This window comes from Corvus brachyrhynchos, unplaced genomic scaffold (genome assembly GCF_000691975.1).
Source record: "Corvus brachyrhynchos isolate BGI_N302 unplaced genomic scaffold, ASM69197v1 scaffold53, whole genome shotgun sequence".
NCBI lineage: Eukaryota > Metazoa > Chordata > Aves > Passeriformes > Corvidae > Corvus > Corvus brachyrhynchos.
The window spans coordinates 320,122-329,895 of record NW_008237681.1 but is presented as its reverse complement, the minus strand read 5'-3'; the positions used below and the strand labels follow the sequence as shown (position 1 = coordinate 329,895).

At 38.7% G+C, this 9,774-nt stretch overlaps 1 long non-coding RNA gene across 1 annotated transcript in view; it reads right to left on the bottom strand.

The window, feature by feature from the left end:
* Positions 1–290: 290 nt before the first annotated feature.
* Positions 291–9,774, bottom strand: part of LOC108446197 — a 67,754-nt gene continuing 58,270 nt past the window's right edge. Inside the window, exon 4 of the long non-coding RNA XR_001861318.1 lies at positions 291–1,232. This is a non-coding gene — a long non-coding RNA (uncharacterized LOC108446197). The remainder of the gene's footprint in view (positions 1,233–9,774) is intronic.

The window sequence follows — 9,774 nt, the reverse complement described above, 5'->3', positions numbered from 1 at the left end:
TGGAGTGAGAAGAGTGGCAGTGAATAATTCACAGCAACTAGTGGAGAGCCCAGAGACTTGCCCTGTGATGACCAGTGAGTTTGTGGAGAACAAAAATATGGTGCTGAATATTAAACAGAAAGGGTCAGGTGTTTTTTAATAAGCACCCTGCTGGATCCTGCCAAAGGGGCCCCATACAGACCTTAACAGCTGAACCTGGAATGTGCTTCATTTCATCACAGAACTGGCTATTGCTACAGCAACGGCTCTTGACGAATAATTCAAAGAAACAAAACAGAGACACAGTCAAATCCGGGAATTAGAGTATTTAATAGCTTAGAATAAATAAGGGGAGATTTACCTAGCATTTTCAGTGAATGGATTCAGAGCAAAAATTCATCCAACATCTGCTAATGCCACATTTTAGTATTGCCTCTTCAATCAGAGTAAATTATATAGCTTAAGTGTTCATATCACCAATTAATCTCTTCTGAATCAGATCAGCATATTAGTTGCCTGAAATAGGCTTAATATAGTCATAATTGTACAAAACATGAATACCATTTTTCATAATAATTAGGTAGTCACTTTGCCCTTTTTCTCAATTTGTCTAAATGGTCATATTTACATTAGAAGTTAGCAGTTAATTTTATCCATACAACCCTTCTCAATTACTCCATTGGTCTGTCAATAGAACCTTCATCTTAAGGCACCAAACCTGTGCAAAGTACAAGTATTCAACGTGCAGTGTATCAATTTCCTCAGAGGCTCATTTGAGAGGATTGGAACTCTGCTCCAGCAAGCACATGGCATGGAAGCAAACAAGATATTTCCCACTTTGGAAAAGGTTCAGTGAGAGGAAACAGGCACACTGACCATCAGATCCTTTCCACTCAAGCTGAGAGCAGGCCAGGAGCTTGCCGTGAGAGGGCCACGAAGCTCTGCAGAGCAACTGCCTTGTGCCAAAACTATCCAAGCATTACAGTGCTCTTCCATAGCTCTGTCTGAGTGCCTCGTTTGCTACAAAGACCCCAAAAGTAACAACGAGATAATTAACCTCTGCTTGTTGGAAGTTGATAGAGAGTTGATAGCAGCACCACGAACTGTCCTCATGTTCCATTTGCTGATGTGCTGTAAACCTTTGACTTGCTGCCAAAATTTAAGGTTGTCTTATGAGATAATCCCAGCTAAGAAGTTCCATTTCTATGCATCTTCCTGGCCTTCTGCTGGAGACAGGAGCATGATGTAGTTAGCTAAGAAAAGAAACACAAAAGCTCAAGGGCTGTGAATAATATCTTGAATAAGTTCTTCCATTTGCAAAACAGAGATAATACTATTTACCCTCATATTAAATTTATAAAACACTTCTCCCCTGCTGGAGTCTCTAAATCCCTTATTAGACCACCAAGAATTCTCTTATACATTTCCTGCTGGTTTTAATCGCCTACTCCCAGTTTCAAGGATATTTTCCTAAAAAAAAAAAACAAAACCAAACAAACAGAAATTGTGCATTTCAGAAACAAACACTTACAGCAGCACTCAGGAAGAGCATGAGACTTGGTTTGCAATAATAACTTAAAAGATACTGTAAATGCTTTATTAATCCATGCTGTTGACAGCTTTGAATGCCAAATTATCTGTGTTGCACTGAGCCATGAAAGTGTCCCATGAGGTACTAAAGTCCACCTTGAGACAGCATTGAAGCCAAAGCTTTGATCCTCAAGGCTGACTTGAGTAAATCATTATTTTTAAACTCTTTAATCCCTCATGCATCCGTAGCACATAATTTTAGTAATGCATTTGACTTAAATTTCTTATTACTTCAGAATTCAGTCCAACTTCTACTGTAAATAAAGTCAGAGCTCCCAGGGGCTCCAGAGGACAGAATAATTCCTGTTCTACTGCAATTCTCCATTTAACTGATGAGATGACAGAAACAGTATGTCATCAGGAACCGTAATTTTACTTTCTTTAGGTGCTTTTTTCTCTTGTATTGTATTTCAATGCAGCATTTTCTGGAGAGGAGGAGCACAAGAATTGGAAGTCTAGAGGTCTTCAATTCCAGTCTTGGTCCCACATCAGTTCATGAGATGACTGCTAGAAAATGACCACAGGTATCACACTTAGTAGCAGACAGCAATTTACATCAGCTCAGATATGCCAAGCTAAGGATTGGGACTTTACCCACGCTGCTAAATAAAGATCAAGCTGTGTGGCATTGCCTCACCACTCTGCATAATGTTCAGCCGAGGGTTTTCCTTTGGTCCCCTGTGGTTGCCTCATGGTCTGATTGCATAAATGCTATTTCACTGTGTATTATTCTCAGTTCAGAGCATTTTAAATAATGCTATGGCAGTGTCACAACTCATCAAAACAACATTTTATCAGCACAAAATGCAGGCTATAGGTTGCATTATCTGTGGTTTAACAGAAGCCTTGAAAGTGCAAAGCATCTCAGGATATCATTAGAGAGAGGGGAAAACAAAACTGGTCCTGACAACACAAAACAGTGCCAGACTGCAAAACAAGCATTAGCAGCCCCAGGAGTTCATTCCCTGTCCATAGTCTCTTCTGCAGTAGAGACACAGCCATGGATCCCTACATGCTCCAGCTGCCCCAGAGTCTGTAGGCTCTACCCACCACAGACTGTGCAGGGCTGCCTCAGGCTGCCCCTCCCTGTAGACATAAATTTTGTGTAGCCAAATGCAAACTCAGTTTCTGCCTGTAATGCAATGATAATAACATTTACCCAAATACTTTCTGTAAAGTTCACCTTATCAATGCCAATATACCATTCATTGTATTGAAAAACTATATCTTCATTGTGAACACATATCTTCAATAAAGAGAGTAAACAGAGAGATGTTTTATATGGCTGAGATTGCAAACTGTACCCGTGATTTAGGGAGTCAGTTGCCAAGTGCTGTAAAGCACACCCACTTTCTGAAACTGCCCTATCTATTAACTGTCAGCTCAAAATCAAAGGCCAAAACGAGCTCCTGCTGGCAAAATTAATTAGTGCCCGAATATTGCCGCAGCATTCTGCTCTCTCTGCAATTCCTGGAAGGACAGGTTGGAGGGGGAACATGGGGCTCTCAGCTGCAGGATACCCCCTCAACAGAAGCTGCCTCTGGAAAGTATCACCAGCAAAGCTGAGAGAAGCTATTTGTGCCTGATCAGAAATCCTGCACACTTACTGCTTGGCTGATCTATGTGTCTGTTAATTTTCATGGTGGTGCCGTAACTCAGACATCATTCCAGTTGAAGGAAGCTCATTTTGCACGATACACAGTGTCCTGAAATAAAGCCTGTCACTGCTGTCTCAAGCTTACATTGCTACCAGGAGTCAATGAATCTCAGTGAACTTGACAATGTCTTTGGAAAACAAATTTCTTACTGCTCAGAAAAACATCATGTGCTTAGTGTGAAAGGGATGGATAATACAATCCCTTGCTTTGCCTGCTCTGCTCTTTTCAACTCGCTAAGTCTTCAAAAATCTCCTTGCTGGAAAAAATAAGCTGAAATGTGGATGATCTGGTTCTGTTTACCAGTGGTATATACTGCACATATGTGTCAGTGAACCTGTTTTCTTGGTAGCATTTTAAAAAAATCACAATCAGCTAAATGTTTCAGATTTTTGCTCTTGCTTTCAGGGGACCTAGATGAAAAAGACAGATTTAGCAGGGGAAAAAAAAAATAAATAAAAGTAGTCAAATTGTTTACCAGCTTAAAGCATTGTGATTCTTCAGTGAACACTGTTTCTATTTAGTACTGCACATGTGGCAAGGGCAACAAATCCACTTAGACCAAGCAAGGGAAAGTATGCTTTCACCTACCATCTTGAAAAAAATATGAATGCTTGCCCTCTGGGTTATGTCCGGCAGACATCATCCCCTTAAAACAAACTTGTTTATATAAGCTGCAGAAAATTACAGGTCTTGTATTGCCACCACCAGGGAAAAAAATGGCCCACAATAGAGGGAAATAGCAGATACCCTACCATGCACTAAGTTCTCAGTGAGCAGTTTGGTGTGCTTTCCATTAGGTGCTTGAGATGCTGTGCATCTCCCTGTTTACTTGAGAAGGACCTAGTTTCTACCATAAGAGACACTTCTGTATAATAAAATGCTTCTCATGGACTGCCTCTCAGCTGGTCCTTCTGTCACTAACTTCTCCTGCAGAAAATGCAGAAATCAGTGCTAACAACAATTCTGACATCATCGTCATTTCAGTACGTTGCAGGCCTCCCTGCTTAGACATGTGTAACTTAGCAGCACCTTTCAGTCTAGCTTTGCAGCAGCAGATTAACAATACGACCTCTGAATCACATTTGGTTGGCTTACAGACTGAGGGCTAAGAGGGAGACAAAAATCAGAGCTCTCCAGAAGTTTGACATGCTGATTTCCCATATTGGTGGTACGGAAAAGATAGAAATAGGAAGGAAAAGAAAATGTAGTGAGACTGTCCTTTCACAGCTAAAATGAGCCATTAAATAATTGCTAATGAAGAAGTTCCCTTCCTATGAATACAGAATTAGCAACTGTAATTCTTAAGAGAGTATCAGTTAAGATCAGCTTAATGGTAGCAATATATAAGCTTATATGACAAAAAAATTATCTTCAACAGTTCATTAATATTAAAAAGTGTCATTAATATTACTTTAGAAAATGTTCTTGACATGTTTGTAGGTATACATTTTTATGTTCTCTGTGCAGTTGTAAGTCCTTAGCACTATAGAATTTGAGCACCTAACGACTTCCAAAGGAAGTTCATTGGTTTTTATTTACTTTCCTTCAAGGATGAGAGACTATAAAGATCATGAAAAACAGTCAAAATGCTCTACATTTTGTCTACAGCTTTGCATATTCACTGTAAACACAGCCCTAGGCTTCCTAGTGTAATAATGTCAATCAAAATCTTTGTTATTTCACAAGAAGAAAATAAGAAATCCACAACCAACAAGTGTTGAAGCCAACTGAGAGAAATAAATGCAGCTCTAGATTCTATTTCCACTGATAAACTCTCCCACAAACACAGCAAGGAGCACGCTGAACGTGACTCAGAAAGGATCATGCTATTTGTACAAAGAGGTAGTTACCAGTTAAGACGCAGCAGAAGCTTCATGCTCTGCATTCTATGCAACAAGGGATGCTGCACCCTACCATTTGAAATAATGCCTTGGAACTGCAGGCAGCTAGCTATGGGATTTGGGGACAACAGAGAGGTTACATAAGCCAGTTTATTAGCAAAGGCAAAGAAAGCGTCTGTGCAATTATCATAATAGTCAGACAAACTATGGATTCACAGCTACATGAGGCCCAATTGCAGCCACAAGCTGAATGGAGAGAACTGAAGGCTGGTGAGACATTTCTTCTGCTGTTGTGACACTATCCAAGAGGCCTGAAGGAACAGGACTGAATATCAACCAGAACAGGTAGATTCCACCTCAGGAAGACTAAACTGGAAAGAAGTGACAAAATTTCATGTGTGAACATGGGCAGCAGGGAAAGAGATGCTAAAAAACTTCTCTTATTTTCCTTATCATCTCTGTCATCCCTACTTCCCTCACAGTTTTACTTATTTGAAATACTCTCTCCTTCCAGTCATTGTCCTTTACCATTCTCTTAAAAAATACTTCAGTCTTTTAAAGTCCACAGAATCCAACTGGAGCTAAGATATTAAATACATGCATCTCGAAGATGAAAGGACAAGTGAAAAGCCAGAGACGGAATAAGTTAAATAGTGGGGAAAATGCTGGCCATGAAATCAAAAGGTGGGTGAGCTTATCCCACTCCTAAAAATTCATATGCTTTCCCAACATCCTCTTTAATTCAGATTGCCTCTTATATCTGCTCTATCCATATAGTAAACTAAGGGATCACTCCAAAATATGTTGTCATCACTCCCATGAACCCTCTCAAATCTACAGTAGCTTCTGCAGTCTTTGTAGGATGATGCTTAGAAAACAAATGTGTTACATCGTGTTACTTGGGAGATCTGAAAGACAGGGTGAATAGGGACATTCTTCACATTACTACTTGGTCAGCTGAAGCTAAGAAATGTACATGCAGAAGTGCAAAAAAAATTTTTTGAAACACTGACTTGTGAATTTTAAATCATTACAGAAAGGGATGTGGAACTGTAGATTTTCTCCACTGACTTGGATACATAGATACATAAATCATACTGCTCTTTCAGAACCACCCCATAAATAAAATCAGACTCAGACTCACATGTGCATCAACGTGACTTATTCAGAGTCAATAAGTAATTTAGTAAGAGCACATTCTGAGGTGTGTGAACTCTACAGTAGGCAGTATACAGAAAAAGGGTAATATCCTTTTAAGCAGTCCATGAGGTCTTTAACAACCTCCACTCTTGTTCTGTGTCCAGAAGGCTCATGAGAGCAGCTGCATACAAAAGGAACTACCCTTCACCTGCTCTGTATGATTAATAAATGCATTTATTGATTATTACTATAATTATCCATATAGGCAAAAAACTGTTCTGTTTGCACAGGACAACTGTGCACGTCCTTATCGGGATTAGATATAAAGAGACAGTTATATCATGGTGATTTAGCAGAACACAGCTCGTATGATTATTAATACATGCTAAACTTATTCAGTGTAATTATATTATAAGCTTAAATTATTTATATAATTGTATGATAAGCATATATTATATTGCAAGCATGCATATAAATAGAATGTCACCCAGTTCCAGACATCAGTGTTTGCTTTGAGCTGCTCCTGTTTGCTTGGAAATGTTGCTCTTGAGGCTGCTCTAAACTACAGTCTCAAGTTTTTGTCTCTTGCCCTTTGGACCCTTCACAGAGCCTTGAATCTCAAGCAGACAACAGGATTGCATAATCTGGGAAGGCAGATCCTAACGCATCAAGAAGAGTTACCATTTACAGCTAAAAGGCACCTGAAGATAAACTGGGCTTTCTGCTTAATTATAGTGCAGTATGGAATAATTCTGCACACCATGCAAGTACAGACAAGTGTAGTGGAATGTGTTGCCATCTTTTAACTACAAAAAAATGTTATAATGGAGGATGATCAAGTCTCTAGTTCACTGTTAGATGGATGGAAACAAAGTAATGCATCTTTTGGCACACAGGAGAAACATATATTCTGCAGCTTGCACTAGAAATGCATTTGATACAACATGAGTAAATGGGAGATTTGTGGTCAGGCTGCATTTAGGTGAGTAGATAGAGAAGCAAAGCCAAGTTGGGTTTTTAGTGGTGTCTGTGGCATCTTGGGATCCCATTCTATGAACTGTGTATTTGAACTTGAAACTTCCAAAGCAGTATTAGCACACTTCTCATCTCAAAGCAAGGGATGACTGGTAATGGATAACATTCAGGAGACATTTATACACGCACTTGCAATATGCACAGGTTAAACTGATATAAATATAATACAGTTTTTCAGATTCTAATACATAGATATCTCAAAATTGAGTGCTGTAGAAAAGAGACCTATGGGTAAGAGCGTAATTTCTTTCGAATGACATAAATTCCTTTATTGGAATGAAAACATGGCATGCTGTCTGTGCTTGACACTAAATTCATTCTATTTTTTATATACACAAATATTTCATAACTTTGTTAATTTAAAAGGTTTCTATCTTTTCACGTTTCCCAGTTATTAAAGTAAATCTATTACTTATGAAAGGTTATACATTGCCAATACTGTTCACATGGGACCAAGGACTGTGTTCTTTATTTTATTAAGCATCAACATTTTGTGGGCCTGAGTGGCCTGGAAATGACTGGGGCTAGATCTGAGTTAGAGAACCTCTTCACAAGCTGGGATGTCTCTGTGGTGCATCCTGGCAGTAAGTCTGAGTCTGAAGTAGAGATGGAGGTTACACATATTTTGTCCTCTCTTTTCCTACGAAGGTAATTGGTGCAGTATAGATTCTAGCCCTGACCTGGTACAGATTGACCAGCAGAGTAAAACCTGCTGCCCCAATAGCTATTGCACACCTCTTCCAATGAAGAACTGGCTGGTAGCCTCATGGAAGTGTCTCACAACCTGCACAAATTCAACACTCCACAAATCCAATAAAACTATATTGCAGGTTTTAGACTGGCAGCACCAAAATACACAAGTAATTTTAAGCATGTTAACTAATGAGACCCATTCACAGTTCTCTTCTGGGTGAAATACCAGAAAGATACTTACAGTGTATCAAAACCTTCTCATGAACATGCCAAAACTTTGGCATAGGGAGATTAACATAAGAGAGTTATTCAAACTCCAGCTATATTTAACCTTCATCTGCTTTGTTTACAGTTTTCACAAAACTCATAGCCTTGTTAGCACTTCTTTTTTATTAGTAATTTGACTGACACCGTATCAGTCACTATGAGCTATCAAAAAGTTACAGGCTCTATGCCTACTGACTGGCAGGAGCCACCCTTTAACTGGCTTTAATATAAATGTCTCAGGTTATTCTATGCTACAGCAAATATACAAAGCAAATCTGCATTAGACCCCAAACTGTTCACCAAAGATGCATTTGGAATCACAGAAAAAACTGCAGCTGCTTCAGAAACAGAAGATACATTGCCATGGTAGGAATCACAATACAGACAATGCTGAAAGAAAGAGAAAAAGAAGCCAGTAGGGTTAAATTAAAAGTTCAGTCCGAATGTTGCTTAGCAGTGTGAATGCAATTGTCTGTCAGACAAAGAGCATAATTTCCAACACTGTCAGTCATTTACCACAGAAAACTACAAAGTTGCGTTCTGAACTGGTCAGAGCCCAGGAGACTTCACACGAAATGAAAAGCGGAATGAAGAAATGCCAAGGAGGCAGCGAACTGTTTAAAGATCTTTCTGTTTAAAAAAAAAAAAAAAGGCAGCTTGAGAGAGATCTTTTAAGCTAAATTTTTTTTTTTTAAAGCCAGAAAACAAATATAATTTTAAATAATTTCTTGTGTGCAAACATTCCAAGTGGCCTTGAGCACACAGTAATCTCATAAGTACTGTCAAACAGTTCTCATCAGTCAAAGCACTTTCCCAAGTTTTATTGCAATTCCTTAAACTTTATAGAGGTAGTTAAAGGGGATGTGAAGCAAAGGCAGCATTCTCTTAGCCTTTTATGACAGGTCTCACAAATTGCTTTATTCTAAGGAAATAGCTATACCTATTTCCTACTGTATACAATAATGGTGCTTAGGAAATAGTTACTTGTGTAAAATCAATTGTAAACCAGGATTCTTTTTATTTTATACTGAATTGGTCTCCAAAGATACTGCCAGCATTAAATCCTCAACATTTCTTGGCCATGTAGAAAACTAGTAACGGGTAGGAGTATCATGCTGCTTTATTTCTAGAATTACTACAAAAGACTTAGTAAGACTGGGAATTAAAAAATAAATTCTAAACGAAAAAAAGCTATTTAACCCAGTAATATAATCAGAGATATAGCTTGGGGTTCAGAGAAATGATTTAAGATTTAGTCTTTCTTTATATTTAACTAGTCATTAGAAAGAAAAATGTTTCTGGAATATCTTTACAGAACATAAAATCAAAGCACAGGTGAACAGCAAATCCAAACAAAATGAGGAAGTGTTTGTTATTCAGATCTGCATCTCTGTGAGGAAAAGGCACTCACTATTCCAGGATGTGTGTGTCAGATGAATGTTAATCTGCCTTGTTAAGATACCTGGCCAGGTTTTCTTACATGTGACCCAAATAATACGACTCTAATTTGCAGACACAGCACCGTGCACAGGCATTCAGTCAAGGATTTCTAGAAGGTCAAACAAAAAGAC